A 22,829-nucleotide genomic window follows, 5' to 3' on the forward strand; every position below is an offset into this window, starting at 1 on the left:
CAAGCTGCGCCTCCCGGGTTCACACCATTCTCCTGCCTCAGCCTCTGGAGTAGCTGGGACTACAGCGCCTGCAACCATGCCCGGCTTTTTTTTTTTTTGGTAGAGACAGGGTTTCACCGTGTTAGCCAGGGTGGTTTCGATCTCCTGACCTCGTGATCCGTCCGCCTCGGCCTCCCAAAGTGTTGGGATTACAGGCGTGAGCCACTGCGCCCGGCCGGAGTGCTACATAATTTTGACGATGCCTTCTTAGAAGAGTAAACCTGAGTTGATAGACTGTTCTGGAAAGACAATAGGTGTACCCAGATGTGGAGCATGTTTATTATTCTATTCCCATGGTCTTCTACAAGGAGAAAGGGTGGAAGGTGGCTCCTTTGCCCTCACGGTGCCTTCAGAAAAAATGTTGCCTCTTAATGTAAACGTAATTACATATATTTTAAAAATACTTAATATGTATTTTAAAAATCTAACAAGTTCAAAACATCTTTAAATATATGATTTAATATTAATTAGTGGGTTTGAAATTGATAATTTAATTTTCTGTAACCATACTTAGTCCTCCCTTCCAAAATGGAAATTATACAGTTTGACCAATGTTCTATGTGAAAATAATTTCCTTGATTTCTATTTAATATGAGCATCTGCATAGAAGTGTTATTCTCTTTTACGCTTATGAATCTAGTTAATTGTTCAAACTGTGCTAGAGAGTAAGTATTTTGGCATACATATTTCATTAGATTCATTTACAACATAGATGGTTTCCAATGGGAATTTCTTACGCTAACCAGATTATCAAAAAAAGATGAAAATCTGTATCATCTGCTTTCAAGTCTAGTGTTATGTCAAAATACATTTTTCAATTATGCATTTAATTATTCAGCTAATGGGTTTCATAAATAGTAGAGATTTCATTTTAAATTATTTTTATAAATAGTTCCAAAACATGGTTTTTTTGTTGTTGTTTTTTGTTTGTTTGTTTTGTTTTTGAGACAGGATCTCTGTTGCCCAGGCTGGAGTGTAGTGGCGGAATCTGGGCTTACTGCAAACTCTGCCCCCGGGGTTCAAGTGATTCTTGTGCCTCAGCCTTCCGAGTAGCTGGGATCATAAGTGTGCACCACCATGCCTGGCTTATTTTTGTATTTTTAGTAGAGATGAGGTTTTGCCATGTTGGCCAGACTGGTCTGAAGCTCCTGGCCTTCAGTGATCTGCCTGCCTCAGTCTCCCAGAGTGCTGGGATTATAGGATTGAGCCATCGTGCCCGGCCCAAAAACATGTTTTTCAATTATTATTTTTCTCGTGACGACATATAATCGACCTATGTTTACACATGTATGTTCTCTATACAGTGAAACTTTTTAAAGAGAGAATAGTATGGAAAATTAAAAAGCTCTGGCTCTCCAAGGCAAAGGCAGAGAAAGGGCAACATTTTGTTATGCCTCCTGATTTTACTCCTTGAGTTTTATTTTCTCCCCTTGTCTATTTTTTTAATGCTAGAAACTGTATTCTTAAGGGAGCATACCTCTTCAGGCAAGCATGATAAATGACAGATTTTAATACGGTGTGACCATATAGTTGAGAAGTAATTACCTAATAAAGACAATAATGTTACTATTTCGATTATTTTGGGGGGGGGCATTAGTTTTACATCATCTAAAACAAAATCCAGGTTTCAAATTCACCGGTAGTAAATATATTAACTTTCTGGATCAAAATGGAGAGCCTCTCAAGATAAAGAGTTGTGCAGTCAGCAATGACAAATTAGTCAGGATAGCAGGAACCTGGGGTCAAGCCTGTTTTCACCATTTTGGTCTCACCACCGTATATAAGCAGGACCATAGTTGTGTAGCACTTGTTTCTGGCATCAGTGTGGCATATCTCTGTAGCACTGTCTTCGTCACGGATATTGCTCTGGGTAGCAGGAACTCTAATTATCCAGTTCCACTTCTGTAGGATCACATTTTTTACAGAGGTATGACAAATGGTACACAAATTTGGTTCTCAACCTTGAGATGGGATCAGAGATATTCTTCTTGTTGTCCAGGAGAACAGCAATTTGGATGTTTCTCTCCACAATGCCCTCATTAGGATCTTTGGTAGAAGAGATGATGGTGAAAATAACCTGGGCCCACTTATATTTGTCATCAACAAGAATGATCCTCTCATCTTCATCCTGGTGTCACAAGAACAGCCTTAACAAAAATGGCCTGGACTGTCCAGAAAAGAAGATAGTTCTTTATCTTGACTTCAGTTCTCTTGAAAACCCAAATTCTAAAATGAGTCAGACACTTCCTCCAAGGTTTAATATAGAATTATAACTAAACACATTTCAGAAAGAATAAAGGACAAGGAAGTAAGTCAAGAATAATTCCATTTGCAGAAAGAGGTCCTGCTGCCTTGTTTTATTTTATTTTTTTGACCCAGGAAAGGTAAGGGCCCATTAGCAAAGTAGAACCAACATTTAAATACATAAGCAAACATGAAGGCTTTTGTCTTTTCCTCTCAGTTTTGAATCCTTGGTGTCATGTGGGAAGTGGATTGGTTTCACATCTAAAATAGGAGAAGGAAGGAATGAAGGAGTTGTCAGTGACCTAAGATAAATACCTGATGCATACTAATTTTTTAGTGTTACCAGAGTGGTCCCAAACTCCTTAGCGTTCTGAACTCAACATGATTGTAATATTTAATTAAATAGTTTGTGTCCCTCTTTTGCATTTTGTGGCAGAAACGATACAATTCTCCTGTCTTGGTGGAATTTGGGGAGTGGATCTGGAGGCGCTGCAATTGCTCATCATCACCTGTGAGCTTAAACTTTCATTTCTTTCTGCAAGCCTCTCCTAGCCCTCTTCCCAACATTTCATCATTTGCCCATGCTGCTCCTGCTCCTTGTTTATTTCTACCCAAAATGCCAAGAAAAACTCTCCATAATGCCCCAAGTTTAGGAACTGACTTTTCCCTCATAAGTTGGAAAAACAAATCTTCATATTGTTTTTGCATATGGAACTACTTAGATACTTTCAACCTGGAAATTGTCTTTCATAATCAAAAGGCTCATACATATGTGCTTTTCTAAACCTACTGATCTTAAACTGTTGGATGTCAGGACCTCCTTTTACTCTTAAATTACCCAGGGCCCTAGAGAGCTTTTCTTTATGTGGTTATATCTACCGCTATTTATCCTACTAGTAATTAAATGAGAAATATTAAAAATATTTCTGTGATCTGAATATTTGTAACACCACAAAAATTTATTTGAAGAAACCTAATCCACAATGTTATACTATTAACAGGTGGGGTCTTTAGGAGGTCATTAGGTCATGAGGGCAGAGCCTTCAGTAATGGGATTAGTTCTCTTATAAAAAAGGCATAAAGGAAATGATTTGCCCCTTCCGTCTTTAAGGACACAGAGAGAAGGTACCATCTACCAGATGTCGAATCTGCTGGAGCTTTATGGTGGACTTCCTATACCCTAAAAATGTGAGAAATAAATTTCTGTTGTTAATAAGCCATTATGGTACTTTTGTTATAATAGCCTGAATAGACTAAAATAAGTATTTAAGTATTAAAATAATACATTATGATATATTAATTCAATATATAATTATTCAGAAAAAACAGTACAATTTCAGTTATGCAAGATAAATTCTAAAGAACTGCTGTACATTGTGTCTGCAATTAACAATATTGCACTGTGCACCTAAAAATCTGTTAAGAAGGTAGATATCATGTGTTCTTATAGCAATAAAATTAACAATAATACATTTATTGCAGTTTAATATGTATAACATTTTTAGGAAAAATAATTGTATATTGCAAAACAAAAAATTGTAGTGAGAATGGTGACATTGTACATTTTCACAGATCCTTTTCTTATCTGGCTTATTCATAGATGATAGTAGAGTCTCATTTCTGCTTCTACATTTACACTATTGCAATATGTTGTTTTGGTTGAGGTTTATTAAAAAATCTGGAGAAGTTTCTAAAGTATAGGAAGTATCCGAAGAAGCATATGAAGAAAATACTCTGGGGGGAGTACAGTCACTTCCGCTGTAAAGGCACAGATGAGTTCCTAAAAAGCACTGAGCTATGCAAAACAGTGCTTTTAAAAATACAGGGTTTATAAGAAAATGAGTTTAGGAATATAGTGCTCGGAAACTTTTCTGACACACACAAAAACCAGATACTAATCTAATTAAAAAGCAGGGCTCTTATAAAAATGGTAGCACAGTTTTAGACATTAAATAGGCAAGAAATGAATGAATTCAATGATAAATACAGCATGACCTTATCGGAAATTTATTTGTGGAACCAGGTGTCTTCACTCCCACCAGGCTGGTCTACCTGGCTCCCAAGTCCACCACTCTACAGGCAAGAGGAAGAGAACAAAAGAGAGATGAAGAGAGAAAAAGGAAGGTGAACACAGAGGGAAAATGCAAAATAGGCTGAGAGGAAATGAGGAAATTAAAGAGAGGGAGGTTGGGGGCCTCTTTAGTGTCCTTGGTAGTTAGAAGGATTGCACCTTGTGAGTTTTTGTAAAGTGCTGGCGGGAAAGTGATGTGAAATTGAATGGAATATGGTAACACCATGTGTGGATGGGTGTGGCCCAATGTCCTCGTGAAGTGTGTGTCCGAGTGGGATGTTTGCATTTGTAGGAGGGAAAAAGTAATATCTCTTCCTTACCTATCACAAGGTTTGCAGCTGACACTCCTATAATGAAAGGTAGATTAACAAGAGGAAAGTATAACAAATTTAATAAAGTTTTGTGTGGCACAGGAGACTTCAGAAATGGAGATCCAGAATGAATGAAGGATAGTTTCTCAAAAGGGATATTGAGCAACTCTCTCTTTCTTCCTTTTATCTCCCTTTCTGTCTCTGTGTCTCTGTCTCTCCCTCTCTCACACACACATGCACACAAACGTACACGAGCATGTAGTGTACCAGGTCTCCTATGAAGTATATCTTATTTTAGTTTGTGAGACACAGTCATACGAAACCCAAATTTGGAATAATTTTGTAATCATCAAGACAGAGTAGAGTACCATTAATCTTATATATTGGATATTCCAGTAGTTTTGTATATTAACTCATGGTGAATTGAGAATTAAGAATACCGTATTTCATATTATTTGAGAAAATTATTCACTTTTAGGTTATTTTCTTTAATGTACCTTGGAATAAAAGCTTCACTTCAGACCCTTGGAAATGCTGGATGAAGGTAAAAATTACTTTGAATGCTTCTGAAACTATAAAAATACTGCCTAGGGTGTTCTCTATTGATTATATATGCAGATTACCTTTTTAACTGCCTCTCTTATGCGGTATTAATTTGTGCTTGGAATATTTTATGTCTTGATAACTTGATTGATTTGGAGCAAAGCAGTAAAACACAGATCTTTATTTTATTTAAGTAAAATTCAATAGAAAGGCTTTCATCTGACATCAGTCAGATTTTATTGAGGGTTTGATATAATTCCTTTTGATATAATATCTCATTTCATTAATAACAAATATAGGAATATATGCCAGATTCTGAAATGAATTATAATCGGAGCCATAGATATTATTCTAAACCACATTCAAGTGTCAATTCACTTCCATTTCAACTAACTTGATAAATAATCATACCCTAAGTTTACACAGTTTCATATTCATTACCATATTTTTTCCTACTAACAACCCCCAAAGCAGGTAAAAGTCATACTAGCATAAAACTTGACATGACAAGGTTATCTGCAGTGGTTTGGAGCATCTGGAGAGAGGCCAGAACCTCCATCTTGGAGTGGGACTGAACAGTAGGGATAGAAGTGTTTGGGAACTTGAAAGGGTAGAGGTAGGAGCACAGAACGGTTTCAGATTCCAGAGGAAACTCAAGTCAGATGTATAGGTTATGGTACACAAAGTGTGTGTCTATGGATGATTGTCTAATATGTTCAGTTCCCATATGTGGGCAGGGAGTTTACCTGACAGGAAAGCCACAAGCACCTGTGCCACAAAAGGTTACTGGGAACAGGGAGAACTAGACTAGAGTGGTCAGAAGGAGGAGTATGATCATATCATTATTAGGAGTACACATACAGGTCACCTACAGAGCTGGGTAAATGTGCACTGTGTGATTGGGTAGGTCCAGGATGGGGCTGTGGCATGTTTGTTTTAAAAGCCACAGAAATGATACACTTGGTCTATGGTGAGAACCATGACTTAAATAAGAGTTCGGTGTAGGGTAGCAGCATTCATGACATAGCTAGGAGCCAATGGTAGACTTGGGCAGAAAAGGCAGGGCTCTATAAACTCTAAGAGTTGAGGGATAGATTGCAGTACCCTGTAAAATATCTCAGGGTGAATGTTTCAGAGCAATTATGGTCATACTTCTTTCTTTTTTAAAGGACACAGTGATGAATTCCATTGTGTATGTGTGTGTGTGTGTGTCTGTGTATGTGTGTGTGCTGTCCATGTGTCAGAACAATAGGTCCACCAAACTGTAGGCATAGGGCTGGTTGAGGCATGTTAATACTAGGGAGGTAAATTATTAGTCTGTGGGTTTTGCAAAAATGCAGTTGTCAGCAATGGGCAATTTATAACCAGTGTCTCTCAAAAATTCAGACAAGACATTAGCTTCAGGGATATCTATCATGAGTAAAGGGACCCCAAACACTCAAAAGATTCAGAGTCAAATACTTATTTGAGAAAAATGGGAAGAGAAAATCAAGAGACATATTTAAGTCATAATATTCAATAGCAAAATTGGGCTAGAGATATAAAGAGACAATTCATAGTAAAAGCACTAATGAGAAAACAAACAAACAAAAACACATAAGAAAAGATGTCCAAACTTTCTGATACTAGCAATAATAATTAAAGTAAGGAGATAATTTAATTTTATTAAATTAGCAAAAGTTAAAAAGTAATAGAATCAGTATTAATTTCCTATGACTGTTGAAACAAATTATCACAAACTAGGAGGCTTAAGGCAACACAGATTTATTCTCTTACAATTCTGGAGGTTAGGAATCTGAAATCAGTTTCACTGGACTACAGTCAAGGTATTAGCAGGGCTGGTTGCTTTCAGAGGCTCTAGGAGGAGAATTGGAGGAGAGAGGAATTAGTTTCTAGTCTTTTCTAGCTTCTGGAGGCCACCTACTTTCCTTGGCTGGTGACTCCTTCCTCTTAGTAACTACTCCAATCTCTTGGTTCATCATCACACTGCCTATTTATGTATCAAAGCTCTCTCCAATAAAGACACTTGTGATTACATTTGGGAATGTAATCACAAATGTAATGAGGAGAGAATACTCTCCTCATTAGGCTTGTATTCTTTTTTAAAAATTTTAAGTTCTGGGATACATGTGCAGAACGTGCAGTTTTGTTACATAGGTATATATGTGCCATAGTGATTTGCTGCACCTATGAACCCATCATCTAGGTTTTAAGCACCCCATGCATTAGGTATTTGCCCTAATACCTAATGGGATCATTAGGTATTTGCCCTAATACCTAATGGGATCATTAGGTATTAGGGATACCTTATGGGGTATCCCGAATGATTGGGATCATTCGAACCCAAGAGTTTGAGATCAGCCTGGGCAACATAGAGTGACCCTATCTCTACAGAAGTTTTTTTAAAAATTAGCTGTGCATGGTGGTGCATGGCTGTGGTCCTAGCTACAAGGGGAACTAAAGCAGGAGGATCACTTGAGCCCAGGAAGTCAAGGCTGCAGTGAGAGGTGTTTGTGCTGCTTCACTCCAGCTTGGGCAACAGAGCAAGACTCTGTCTCAAAAAAAGAAAAAAAAATGTTGTTATAAAGGAAGGAATTTCAAAACACAGCCATTTTCAAATTCTTGACAATTGTTGAATCTGGGCAAAGTAGCATACAGTAGCATAAAATCCTCCCCCTCCCCTTGACCCTTACCCCCTGACAGGCCCCAGTGTGTGATGTTTCCCTCTCTGTGTCATGTGTTCTCATTGTTCAACTCCCACTTATGAGTAAGAACATGCGGTGCTTGGTTTTCTGTTCCTGTGTTAGTTTGCTAAGAATGATAGCTTCTAGGTTCATCCATGTCCCTGCAAAAAACATGAACTCATTCTTTTTTATGGCTACATAGTATTCTATGGGATATATGTGCCAGATTTTCTTCATCCAGTCTATCATTGATGGGCATTTGCTATAGTAAATAGTGCTGCAATAAACATATGTGTGCATGTTTCTTTATAGAATGATTTGTAATCCTTTGAGTATATACCCAGTAATGAAACTGCTGTGTCAAATGGTATTTCTGGTTCTAGATCCTTGAGGAATCACCACACTGTTCTGTTTTCCACAATGGTTGAATTTATTTACACTCCCACCAACAGTGTAAAAGCGTTCCTATTTCTCTACATAGGCTTGTATTCTTTGAGTCTGGTTTCTTTCTCTTAACATGAAGTTTGTTGCAAGAGGCTGCAGTTAACTTACTTTCATTGCTAATAGTATTACATTGTAGGGAATACCATAATTTAATCTACTTTAGTACTAATGCAAATGTGGATTGTTTTCATTTTTTGATTTCTTAAAAAAGCAATGCATCTACACTTCTTTTCTAAATTGATGTTTATACTATCTCCTAGCCAGTCAAGAAGTTTAGACTGCTTTAACCCCATGTAATCTCTTTCTGTCTTCAATCCTATTGCCATGTTATTTTAATTCTCTTTATATTTTAAACCTCTCAAGACATTAAAAAATTTTAGACAGTCATTATTCATTTGGGTATACCCACATATTTACTATTTTAATTTCATTTATTCTTTGTTGTAGCTCTTCTTTTTTTTACTAGATTGTTATCATTTTGCCTAAAGAATACTCTTTCTTTCATTTACCATGAATCTGCTAGCAACAAATCATCTTAGTTTCCATTTATCTGAAAATGTCTTCATTTTTATCTTAATTCTTGAAAATAAAATTTAATTATTGTTCTTGTATGCATGGCTTAATTTTTAAAAATTTATTGTATATATTTAAGGTAAACAACATGATTTTTCAATAGACTATTTTTAGAGCAGTTTAGGTTCACAGTAAAATTGGGCAGAAGGTATAGAGATTTCCCATATGCCTCTTCCCCGAAACATGTATAACCTCCCCCATTATCAACATCCTCCACCAGAGTGGGACATTTTTTACAATTGATGAGCCTACATTGACACATCATCATCATCCAAAGCCCATAGTTCACGTTAGGGGTCACCCTTGGTGTTGTACATGCCTGAGGGAACTGATTGAACACATGTGAAGCTGTGTCCAAACTGTGACCAGATTAATTGGAAAAATGTAAAATGACATGTATCCACCATTGTAGTATCATATAAAGTAGTTTCACTGCTATAAAAATTCTCTATGCCTCATCTATTCATCCTTCCCTTCTATAAACCCTGGCAACCACTAATGTTTTTACTGTTTCCATAGTTTTGCATTTTCCAGAATGTTGTATGGTTGGCATCAAACAGTATGTAGCTTTTGCAGATTGACTTCTTTCATTTATAATACATTGTTATTAACTGTAGTCCCCATGTACAACATGACGTTTTTATATACACGTACATTTCAATACTGAAATGATTATGGCAGCCAAGCCAATTAACATATCCTTCAGGCGCAGGTACAGTTTTTTGTGGTAAGAGCACCTAAAATATATCCTTTTAGCAAATTTCCAGCATACAATGCAATATTAACTATAGTCCTCGTGATGTATATTAGATATCTAGAAATCCATTTATTATAGATTTCTAGATTACCAGTATTTTTTCACCACATTAAAAATTTACTCCATTATTTTTTGACTTTCACTGTTCTTGTTGAGAAATTAGAAGTCATTTTGGCTTTTGCTTCTTTGAAGGTAATGTCTTTCTTTTTTTTTTGCTTTTAATGTGTTTACCTTTTCTTTCTTTTTTACTAATTTTGCTACGTTGGACTAGATGGAAACGTAGATGTTAAACCCATCCACCGAGTTCTTGATTTCACATATTTTCTTTGTTTTAGATTTTCCATATGGTACTTTTTTACATATGCTATACAAATTGTCTATAGTTCCCTCATCTTTACTATATTTGCAACCATTTTTAAAATCTCTTTGAAGACATTATTTTATCTCCTTGAACATAAGCATAATTATTTAAAAGTCTGTGTTTGATAATTCCAGTATTTGAAGACCTTTGTTCTCTTTGTATTATCTATTTTTTCCTGCTGGCTTTTCTTCATTAACTCTTAACTCCCCTGTGTATTATCTTTGATTATGTGCCAGACATTATATTTGAAAAAAAAAGCCAGGAGCTTTGGAGGCTATTTGTGCTATTATAGGTTCATTTGCCAACATCCTGATAAAACAAGCCAGTCTCATCAGTATTGAAAACCAGATCTTCCACATATCCGTTTTCCTATAACACTAAGCAGGTATTTTAAAAATTCTTCTGTAACTTCCTGATTTGCAAAACGTGCCTTGCCTGAAACTTTAACATTTTTTAGGTATATTGCCTTTTAAAAGCTTCAAGCCAACCAGCACTAGCTAGAGGGGTTTAATATTTTCATAAACCCTGAGTAATATGACTGTAAATTTCTTTAGCTTTCAGCCTACAAAAACGTTGTCCACTATGCTTCTTTTTAAGTCATTATCTCATGAACCCACAAGTAGCCATTTTCCATCTTTTCCATAGCTTCATTACACAATATAGATATTACATCAGCACTTGTTAAGTGGCCTCATGTACAGACCGGTGATTTTTCTTTCTTTTTCTGAACGTATCATATTGTTGACTCATTAACATTGAATTCACAGCCAACAGCACTTGAACTCATGCCTAAAGGAAGCTCATCTAACACACACATTTTCTCTATAAGGCACAACATAGCCTTTGTGTGCTTAGGAACGCTAGGCAGCACTTCAGCACTACCCTTGGGAGCCATTTAAAGTAACAAAATCACCATCAAAAAGCACAAAATGTGAAAACACGGCACTAAAGACACTGCAAAAATGACACTTGTTTACTGTATGGCATTGAATGAGAAGGCTGAGCATTTTGTTGTTTAACCTCAGTTGGGAAAGCACATGTTGGGTGATTCTGTGTACATCTGTGAATGACTATAAAGGTGCTGTGAGCATTGATTTTATGGTTAAAAATAAATTTTAGTGAGTAGGCAAATTTGCAAATATAAAATCCTTGGATAATGAGGATTGACTGTATCTGAGATTTCCTAGAGCCAGTTTAATGAATTAAAATTTTTTGAATCACATAGATGGTGTAAGCTGGGATGCATTTTTTTGTGAGGGCTGATACTTCTGGTGCACCTTTATTCCAGCAGTGCAGTCTTTCAGGGTCCCAATCACAAAAAAAGAAGGGCCCCAGGATTCAAATTCTTCCCCCTGACTCTGAAGCTGTCAAGAACACTGCTCAGTCATTGAGTCACTTTTTCTGGAATTGGTCACTGGCCTAATGACAAAAACTACCAGACTTCTCAATTTCTGTCTTTACTGGATCTCAACTCGATGATTATGGACTAATAACATGGTTTTACATTTTATTATATCCTGATCATTTTCACATCATCACCAGAAGACAAATCGTAAGACTGGACTGCAAGATTTTTTTCTAATCTAAACTGAAAAATGTACTATTACAATTTTACAAGTTTGTTTTGTTAAGGTCACAGGGATAGAGCACATGCTTTGAATTGATAGGAGTGTGGTTTCTTCTGCAGAGTAGAAACATTTTAATTTTCAGTCATTCTGGTAAGAGGTCAGGGCAAGGCTCAGGAGATGGGTTTTAGACTGAAGTGAGGTGAAGGTCATTTTCTCACAGATGGAGTGTGTTAGGGGATGCTGCTGGAAAAAATAGTAAGCTTCTCTGGGTCATGAAGATTCTGGTAAAGAATTTAGAATAGGTCTTGGCCTGGACAATGGTTGTAAATTACTCCTTGTGTTGACTTGCCTTTTATTGTACCCCCAGGAACATATCATCAAATTTAATAACCTAGAATCAATTGTGCCTTGGGGGATTATGGATGCAACCATTCCATTGTTAATAGAAAGGAAAATAGTTTTCTTCTTCTGAGATCAGACTAAAAGACAGCTATGCTCAACATAGCTGTGACCTCACAATGGCCTCACATGGATGGAGGCAGTATGACGGACATCTGTTTCCCAGGGCTGCTCTGACGAAGTACCAAACACCAGGTGGCGTAAAACAACAGAAATGTGTTTTCCAGTTCTGGAGGTTAGAAATCCTCAATCAAGTTGTCATCAGGGCCATGCTTTCTCTCATGGCTCTGGGGGAGAATCTTCCCTTGCCTCTTCTAGTTTTAAGGTGTTTTCTAGCAATTCCGGGTATTCCTTAGTTTATAAATGCATCACTCCAGTCACTTGAATTTCTTCTTTCTGTATCTTCATATTTTCTTCCCTCTGTGTGGGTCTATGTCCAAATTTCCACTTTTTATAAGGACACCAATCATATTGTATTAGGGCTTACTCTAATTACCTCATCAATAACTTGGTTAAATCTGCAAAGATCTTACTTGGAAATTGTCAAGATCACATTTTGAGATATTGGGGGTTAATATTTCAATATATCTTTTTGGAAGGTGTATTAGTCCATTTTCCCACTGCTATAAAGAATTTCCCTAAGACTGGGTAATTTGTAAATAAAAGAAGTTTAATTGACTCACAGTTCCACATGGCTGGGGAGGCCTCAGGAAACTTACAATCATGGCGGAAGGAGAAGCAGGCACCTTCTTCACAAGGTGGCAGGAGAGCAAGGAGTATGAGTGTGAAGGAGGAAATGTCAAACACTTATAAAACCATCAGATCTCTTGAGAACTCACTCATTATCATGAGAACAGCATGGGGGACACCACCCTCATGATCCAATCACCTCCCTCCCTTGAATCATGGGGATTACAGTTCACGATGAGATTTAAGTGGAGACACAGAGCCAAACCACATCAGAGATGGAAACAATTCAGTCCATAATAATGAGGAATCCAAGGAAAAAATACCTGAGGGAACTGACTGAACACATGCGAAGCTGTGTCCAAGGAGGCTCCTATTGTTGACTGGGCTTTAAAGCACCATTTCTGTGGGTTATACTATATTCCAAAATAGAACATAGGCAAAGTGGGGCATGTATCTGTCAGGTTTCAGTCAGGAGAACAGAGTCACTGTGAGTGTTTTAAAATGAGGAATTTTAAAAATAGGATTTAGACCTATACAACTGTGGAAGGATTTGGTTAAAAAAAAGTCCAGAAGAGGGCTTAGAGGGCCAGAAAAATAGTTGTTAACAGTGCATTTGGGAAAGCAGTCACAGCCACCAAAGGGGATTGGAAGGGAGACATTCATGGAGGGGATGAAGGAATAGGAAGCCATTGCTTCACTTCAGCTGCCCCCTGTGTGGGTCTGCAGCCAAACATCTGTGTTGGGCTAGGACCACTGTCAGGCAATGAGGTAAGTGGTAGAAAAAAGAACTGGATGTAAAATGAAGGATAAACTGGGACCTGCTGGGGCTATCTGCAAATGCGTGCCAACCTATCCGACTATAAAGAATTTCACTTCAACCTTCCAAGAGCTGCCAAACTGCTCTTTTGACCAATTCTAACCTTGAAACATACAGGAATGGGATCCTGGAAACATAACACTCATCTTTAACAATGTGCCACAAGGGAAGGCAAATTCTGCTGGAATTCACAAATTGGACATGAAACAGAAGTGAGATTTTATTACAAAGTTAATGGAATTATAAAAAGGAGATAAAGAGAACTTATACTAAAGGGATTAGATTGTTTTATTTCATGGACAAGGAAAGTTAATAAAGTAATCTATAGCCACATAAGGCTTATGAAAAAGAAAATAAGCCCTGCTTGTAGCTGGAGTATAAAGACTAACTTTCCCTTTTGGATATTGAATGTAAAACTTGGGAGAGCCAAATTATGGTTTTCATATATTGAGCCACTGACTAGCTCAGTGTAATTCAATATATATTTGTGTACCAGACTTTATCTTTGAGTGAAGATGCCTAACCAGGTCTTCCTTTCTCCTCCTCCCTGCTTTCTCCCTGCAAAACACCTGGTCAATTGTATTGGTCAGGATTCTCCGGAGAAACAGAATCAATATGAAATATATTTATGTCTTTGTGTGTGTGTGTGTGTGTGTGTGTGTGTGTGTGTGTGTGTGTATACACACTATGCTTTTATAACTATGTAGATATGATATACTATACATTTATAACTATTTAGAATAACTTTAGTATTATTTAAAAATCATATACAGATGGTCCCCAACTTTTTTTTTAAGTTTTATTTTAGGTTAAGGAGTCCATGTGCAGGTTTGTTATATAAGTAAACTTGTGGCACATGGGTGTGATGTAAAGATTATTTTGTCACACAGGTACTGAGCTGAGTACCCAATTACTGTTTTTTCTGTTCCTCTCCCTCCTCACACCCTCTACTCTCCAGTAGGCCCCAGTGTCTGTTGTTCCCCTCTTTGTGTTCATGTGTTCTAATCATTTAGCTCTCACTTATTAGGTGAGAACATGTGGTGTTTGGTTTTCTGTTCCTGCATTAGTTTGCTAAAGATAATGGCCTCTAGCTCCACCCATGCTCCTGCAAAGAACATGATCTCATTCTTTTTTGTGGTTGCATAGTATTTCATGGTGTATATGTACTACATTTTCTTTACTTAACTATGGTTTTACTTAAGATTTTTTTATTTTACCATGGTGCAAAATGATATGTACTCAGTAGAAACTGTACTTTGACTTTTTAATTTTGATATTTTCCTAAGCTAGTGATATGTGATATGGCACTCTCTTACAATATTGAGCAGTGGCAGTGAGCAATAGCTCCCAGTCAACCACATGATCACCAGAGTAAATAACCAATACTCTACAGAGTACTGTGTTGCCAGATGATTTTCCCCAACTATCGGATAATGTAAGTGTTCTGAGCACATTAAGGTAGGCTAGGCTAAGCTAAGCTATGATATTATATTTGGTAGGTTAGATCTATTAAATGCATTTTTGACTTACAATATTTTCAATTTACAATGGTTTTATTTTGATATATCCCCATTATAGGTCAAGAAGAATGTGTATATATATAATATACTGTACATATGTATATATATGACATTGGCTTCTACAATTATGAAGGCTGAAAAGTTACAAGATCTGCAGGGAGAGTTGGCAAGCTGGAGACCCAGGAGAGCTTATGGTATAGCTCCAGTATGAAGGCTTGAAGGCTGGCAGGCTCAAGACCCAGGAAGAACCAATGTTTCAGTGCTAGTCCAAAGTCAGGAAAAAGTCAATGTCCTAGTTGAAAGGTAGGTAGGCAGGCAGAATTCTTTCTTGGGAGAGGGTTAGTCTTGTTCTATTCAGGACCTCAACTAATCGGAAGGGGCCCAGCCATATTAGGGAGAGCAATCTGCTTTACTGACTTAACCAATTTAAATCCTAATCTCATCCAAAAATGTCCTCACAGAAACACCCAAAATAAAGTCTGGTCAAATAGGTGGGTACCTCATGGTCCAGTTAATGTGACATATAAAATTAACCAGCATAACATTATTCTCAGCAACTTTCTGGACTGAGGCTTATTTTTGACCTGGGAAGAGCTTCTAAGTACTTTTATTATTACCTTAAGAGATTTAATTTTCTTTTTCAGTTTGAGTGTTTATGTAGTCTTATTTCTTCTGTACATCTATTACAAACATAAAAGAAAAACAAAACATGTAAATCTAAAGATTCTCAATGGGAGAGGCTTTATTTGTTCAAGGACATATGGCAATGTCTCAAGATGCTTTTGGTTGTCAAGGTCAGCATCTAGTGAGTCGAGTTCAGGGATGCTGTTAAACATTCAACCATGCACAGGGCTGCCCCATTTGACAAAGCATTGTCTGGCCCAAAATGTCAGCATTGCTATTACAGAGAAACCCTGAATGATAATCCAAAAGAAATTTGATAATCAATTTCAGTTTCAGTCTACTTGAAGATGTCCTATTTGTTCTCTGAATAAATATAAAAGTTGAGAGGATAAAGAATTTCAGGAGCTAAACATTTTTAAAAAGTGGAGTTGGCAGGGCAATTTTTGGCAAGGAGGAATCTTGATAAAGATGACCAGAGGCACTGTCAGTTTTGAGAGATCATTTTTCCTTCAACGCTTGTCTGACTCCATTTCCAAGCTGGTTCACCAGGTCTTTATTCATTTGCTCAGTAGGAAGACTGACAGATTATGTCAACCTTGAATAAGAAGGGCTTTTCTTTTGGTTGGTAAGCTATTAATTATTGCCTCAATTTCAGAGCCTGTTATTGGTCTATTCAGAGATTCAACTTCTTCCTGGTTTAGTCTTGGGAGAGTGTATGTGTGGAGGAATTTATCCATTTCTTCTTGATTTTCTAGTTTATTTGCATAGAGGTGTTTAAAGTATTCTCTGATGGTAGTTTGTATTTCTGTGGGATTGGTGGTGATATCCCCTTTGTCATTTTTTATTGTGTCTATTTGATTCTTCTCTTTTTTCTTCTTTATTAGTCTTGCTAGCGGTCTATCAATTTTGTCCATCTTTTCAAAAAGCGGCTCCTGGATTCATTGATTTTTTGAAGGTTTTTTTGTGTCTCTATTTCCTTCAGTTCTGCTCTGATTTCAGTTGTTTCTTGCCTTCTGCTAGCTTTTGAATGTGTTTCCTCTTGCTTCTCTAGTTCTTTTAATTGTGATGTTAGGGTGTCCATTTTAGATCTTTCCTGCTTTCTCTTGTGGGCATTTAGTGCTATAAATTTCCCTCTACACACTGCTTTGAATGTGTCCCAGAGATTCTGGTATGTTGTGTCTTTGTTCTTGTCAGTTTCAAAGAACATCTTTATTTCTGCCTTCATTTCGTTATGTACCCAGTAGCCATTCAGGAGTAGGCTGTTCAGTTTCCATGTAGTTGAGCAGTTTTGAGTGAGTTTCTTAATCCTGAGTTCTAGTTTGATTGCACTGTGGTCTGAGAGACAGTTTGTTATAACTTCTGTTCTTTTACATTTGCTGAGGAGTGCTTTACTTCCAACTATGTGGTCAATTTTGGAATAGGTGTGGTGTGGTGCTGAAAAGAATGTATATTCTGTTGATTTGGGGTGGAGAGTTCTGTAGATGTCTATTAGGTCCTCTTGGTGCAGAGCTGAGTTCAATTCCTGGATATCCTTGTTAACTTTCTGTCTCATTGATCTGTCTAATGTTAACAGTGGGGTGTTAAAGTCTCCCATTATTATTGTGTGGGGGTCTAAGTCACTTTGTAGGTCACTAAGGAATTGCTTTATGGATCTCGGTGTTCCTGTATTGGGTGCATATGTATTTAGGATAGTTAGTCCTTCTTGTGGAATTGATCCCTTTACCATTATGTAATGGCCTTCTTTGTCTCTTTTGATCTTTGTTGGTTTCAAGTCTGTTTTATCAGAGACTAGGATTGCAACCCCTGCCTTTTTTGTTTGTTTGTTTTTCATTTGCTTGGTAGATCTTCCTCCATACCTGTATTTTGAGCCTATGTGTGTCTCTGCATGTGAGATGGGTTTCCTGAATACAGCACACTGATGGGTCTTGACTCTTTATCCAATTTTCAAGTCTGTGCCTTTTAATTGGGGCATTTAGCCCATTTACATTTAAGTTAGTATTGTTATGTGTGAATTTGATCCTGTCATTATGATGTTAGCTGGTTATTTTGCTCGTTAGTTGATGCAGTTTCTTCCTAGCCTTGATGGTCTTTACAATTTGGCATGTTTTTGCAGTGGCTGGTACCGGTTGTTCCTTTCCATGTTTAGTGCTTCCTTCAGTAGCTCTTGTAAGGCAGGCCTGGTGGTGACAAAATCTGTCAGCATTTGCTTGCCTGTGAAGTATTTTATTTCTCCTTCACTTATGAAGCTTAGTTTGGCTGGATATGAAATTCTGAGTTGAAAATTCTTTTCTTTAAGAATGTTGAATATTGGCCTCCACTCTCTTCTGGCTTGTAGAGTTTCTGACGAGAGATCAGTTGTTAGTCTGATGGGCTTCCCTTTGAGGGTAACACGACCTTTCTCTCTGGCTGCCCTTGACATTTTTTCCTTCATTTCAACTTTGGTGAATCTGACAATTATGTGTCTTGGAGTTGCTCTTCTCAAGGAGTATTTTTGTGGCGTTCTCTGTATTTCCTGAATTTGAATGTTGGCCTGCCTTGCTAGATTGGGGAAGTTCTCCTGGATAATATCCTGCAGAGTGTCTTCCAAATTGGTTCCATTCTCCCCGTCACTTCCAGGTACACCAATTAGATGTAGATTTGGTCTTTTCACATAGTCCCATATTTCTTGGAGGCTTTGTTCGTTTCTTTTTATTCTTTTTTCTCTAAACTTCTTCACACTTCATTTCATTCATTTGATCTTCCATCACTGATACCCTTTCTTCCAGTTGAACACATCGGTTACTGAGGCTTGTGCATTCATCACGTAGTTCTTTTGCCATGGTTTTCAGCTCCATCAGCTCCTTTAAGGACTTCTCTGCATTGATTATTCTAGTATCCATTCGTCTAATTTTTACAGCTGAATTCTACCAGAGGTACAAGGAGGAGCTGGTACCATTCCTTCTGAAACTATTCCAATCAACAGAAAAAGAGGGAATCCTCCCTAACTCATTTTATGAGGCCAACATCATCCTGATACCAAAGCTTGGCAGAGACACACAAAAAAAGAGAATTTTAGACCAATATCCTTGATGAACATTAATGCAAAATTCCTCAATAAAATACTGGCAAACCGAATCCAGCAACACATCAAAAAGCTTATCCACCATGATCAAGAGAGCTTCATCCTTGGGATGCAAGGCAGGTTCAACATACGAAAATCAATAAACGTAATCCAGCATATAAACAGAGCCAAAGACAAAAGATTATCTCAATAGATGCAGAAAAGGCCTTTGACAAAATTCAACAACCCTTCATGCTAAAAACTCTCAATAAATTAGGTATTGATGGGATGTATCTCAAAATAATAAGAGCTATCTATGACAAACCCACAGCCAATATCATACTGAATGGACAAAAATGGGAAGCATTCCCTTTGCAAACTGGCATGACATGCCCTCTCTCACCACTCCGATTCAACATAGTGTTGGAAGTTCTGGCCAGGGCAATCAGGCAGGAGAAGGGAATAAAGGACATTCAACTAGGAAAAGAGGAAATCAAATTGTCCCTGTTTGCAGATGGCATGAATGTATATCTAGAAAACCCCATCGTCTTAGCCCAAAATCTCCTTAAGCTGATAAGCAACTTCAACAAAGTCTCAGGATACAAAATCAATGTGCAAAAATCACAAGCATTCTTATACACCAATAACAGACAAACAGAGAGCCAAATCATGAGTGAATTCTCATTCACAATTGCTTCAAAGAGAATAAAATACCTAGGAATCCAACTTACAAGGAACATGAAGGACCTCTTCAAGGAGAACTACAAACCACTGCTCAATGAAATAAAAGAGGATACAAACAAATGGAAGAACATCCCATGCTCATGGGTAGGAAGAATCAATATCGTGAAAATGGCCATACTGCCCAAGGTAATTTATAGATTCAATGCCAACCCCATCAAGTTACCAATGACTTTGTTCACAGAATTGGAAAAAACTACTTTAAAGTTCATACGGAACCAAAAAAGAGCCCGCATTGTCAAGTCAATCCTAAGCCAAAAGAACAAAGCTGGAGACATCACGCTACCTGACTTCAAACTATACTACAAGGCTACAGTAACCAAAACCGCATGGTACTGGTACCAAAACAGAGATATAAACAAATGGAACAGAACAGAGCCCTCAGAAATAATGCCGCATATCTACAACTATCTGATCTTTGACAAACCTCACAAAAAGAAGAAATGGGGAAAGGATTCCCTATTTAATAAATGGTGCTGGGAAAGCTGGCTAGCCATATGTAGAAAGCTGAAACTGGATCCCTTCCTTACACCTTATACAAAAATTAATTCAAGATAGATTAAAGACTTACATGTCAGACCTGAAACCATAAAAACCCTAGAAGAAAACCTAGGCAATACCATTCAGGACATAGGCATGGGCAAGGACTTCATGTCTAAAACACCAAAAGCAATGGCAACAAAATCCAAAATTGACAAATGGGATCTAATTAAACTAAAGAGCTTCTGCACAGCAAAAGAAACTACCATCAGAGTGAACAGGCAACCTACAGAACAGGAGAAAATTTTTACAACCTACTCATCTGACAAAAGGCTAATATCCAGAATCTACAATGAACACAAACAAATTTACAAGAAAAAAACAAACAACCCCATCAAAAAATGGATGAAGGATATGAACAGACACTTCTTAAAAGAAGACAATTATGCAGCCAAAACACACATGAAAAAATGCTCATCATCACTGGCCATCAGAGAAATGCAAATCAAAACCACAGTGAGATACCATCTCACACCAGTTAGAATGGCAATCATTAAAAAGTCAGGAAACAACAGGTGCTGGAGAGGATGTGGAGAAATAGGAACACTTTTACACTGTTGGTGGGACTGTAAACTAGTTCAACCATCGTGGAAGTCGGTGTGGCAATTCCTCAGGGATCTAGAACTAGAAATACCATTTGACCCAGCCATCCCATTACTGGGTATATACCCAAAGGATTATAAATCCTGCTGCTATAAAGACACAAGCACACGTATGTTTATTGTGGCACTATTCACAATAGCAAAGAGTTGGAACCAACCCAAATATCCAACAATCATAGACTGGATTAAGAAAATGTGGCACATATACACCATGGGATACTATGCAGCCATAAAAAATGATGAGTTCATGTCCTTTTAGGGACATGGATGAAGCTGGAAACTATCATTCTCAGCAAAGTATCGCAAGGACAAAAAACCAAACACCACATGTTCTCACTCATAGGTGGGAATTGAACAATGAGAACACATGGACACAGGAAGGGGAACATCACACACCAGGGACTGTTGTGGGGTGGAGGAAGGGGGGCACGACGGCATTAGGAGATATACCTAATGTAAATGACGAGTTAATGGGTGCAGCACACCAACATGGCACATGTATACATATGTAACAAACCTGCACGTTGTGCACATGTACCCTAAAACTTAAAGTATAATAGTAATAATAAAAAAAGAGGTGCTTTTCTCCTAAGTCAACATTTTAAAGGAAAAGAGTCAATTCAAGCAATTATCACATATGTGTAACTGAAGCACATATGTGTAACTTTTCAAGAGTGATTAGATGGTCTGTTGTCTTTGAAGTGATAGTCAAATATCAGGTGTGTTCTAGGGAGGTTGTGTAAGACTTTTCCTTGTATTTTCCAAATGATTGCAGGGGTGATGTATTAGAACAATGGTCTCATCAGAGGACTGAATGGGATTCTGGTGGTGTTTCTCCAGAATGAGAAGCATGAGAGAACGGTGTGTTATGGGGGTGCTGCCATGTTCCCCATCCACACACCTTCCTTGCACATTCCACTTTCACACACATACACACACCCCAAGAATAGTGCTTACATTGTGATTGTCTAGTTTAGTAAGAAAAACTGAAAGTAAGAACATTAGTTTTTATAGTTGTCCTTTTTAGAATGGCAAGATTTTTTAAACCTTTATATTTTGAGAATGCAAATCAGATACTTTTTCCTTGTAGTACTACGAATTAGCTCATTAGATAAGTTGGCCAATTTACTTTGTGTGGTACAGACATCTTTTTTTCTTGCCAATTTGGAGGCTCTAATGATCTAATTTGATAACTTGGAAAGATGTGAAGGATATCATCTAAGTAACTTATTTATGCTAATAAAGGCTTTCTACTTTACATTTCACCTAAAATTTAAAGGTTTTATACTTGTGTTTTGATAGATTAGTGTCATTTATTTCAGACTTCTTATTTATGGAAATTGCTATGTTGTAGATTTCTATTCTTAGAGTTGGAAATACAGATTGGCAAGTCATAAAAATAGCAAAGCATTTTTTTCAGAAATTACCATGAATATAGTAATTGGTCTCTAAAAAGATAAGGTTATAAGTATGGCTTTTCCAAGAAATGAGAACCTGAAGATTTTACAATGAGATCATTTCTACTCATATCTGGCAGGCTTCATTTTTACAAATTTTATTTTAATATACATATGGGTTATTTCATTCTAGGTTATTTTATTTCTACTGTCTAGGGAACTATAGCCTTTCTATATAGTCACTTTCTATGAAAGTGACTGCATAATATCCTGATAAATTTAATATACTTTTTATATTACGGGGTTAGCCAAGCAGAAAAGCACATAAATAACTGAAATATCTTCTCTTTAAAAGGAGACATTGTGTTATAATTAGATCATTAACTGGAGCGAATTGGTCACATTTATAGGAGGAAAAAAATAACAACATATTCTTTGGTCATGAATCCATGGCTTGTATCTAGGCAAAAAAAAAAATTGAGCTTCATAACATTTTTCTGACCATATCAGTGAGAAATTTGGTTCTTCTGCTTATTTTGTACTCTAATTTAGTTCCAATGAATTAATTTTCAATTTTAGTAATTAATTGTTTCATTTTATTAGAATCTTTTCTCATCTCTTTTCACCCTCCTCTCATTCAGTTTGAACCAATGGTATTGGCTTTCTAAGTGTTTATCTTTTACTTATGATTCAGTGTTTAGTACTTGATTTTTCAGCTTATTATATTCTCTGATGCCCATCTTCGAGATAATCAATGAAGTGTTTCTTCTTTTCCTCTCCCGACTCCATTTTTCCACTTTTTGATTTTTTTATTTCTACATTATCAGATCATACAGCATTTATTTATCCCTAATCCAGTATTTA

The 22,829-nt window shown here is 37.0% G+C and overlaps 1 pseudogene; it reads right to left on the reverse strand.

Annotated features, from left to right (window-relative positions):
* Positions 1 to 1,755: 1,755 nt before the first annotated feature.
* The window catches only part of LOC100610024 (immunoglobulin J chain-like), an 86,916-nt pseudogene continuing 65,842 nt past the window's right edge, over positions 1,756 to 22,829 (reverse strand).

Source organism: Pan troglodytes, chromosome 7 (assembly GCF_028858775.2).
Source record: "Pan troglodytes isolate AG18354 chromosome 7, NHGRI_mPanTro3-v2.0_pri, whole genome shotgun sequence".
NCBI lineage: Eukaryota > Metazoa > Chordata > Mammalia > Primates > Hominidae > Pan > Pan troglodytes.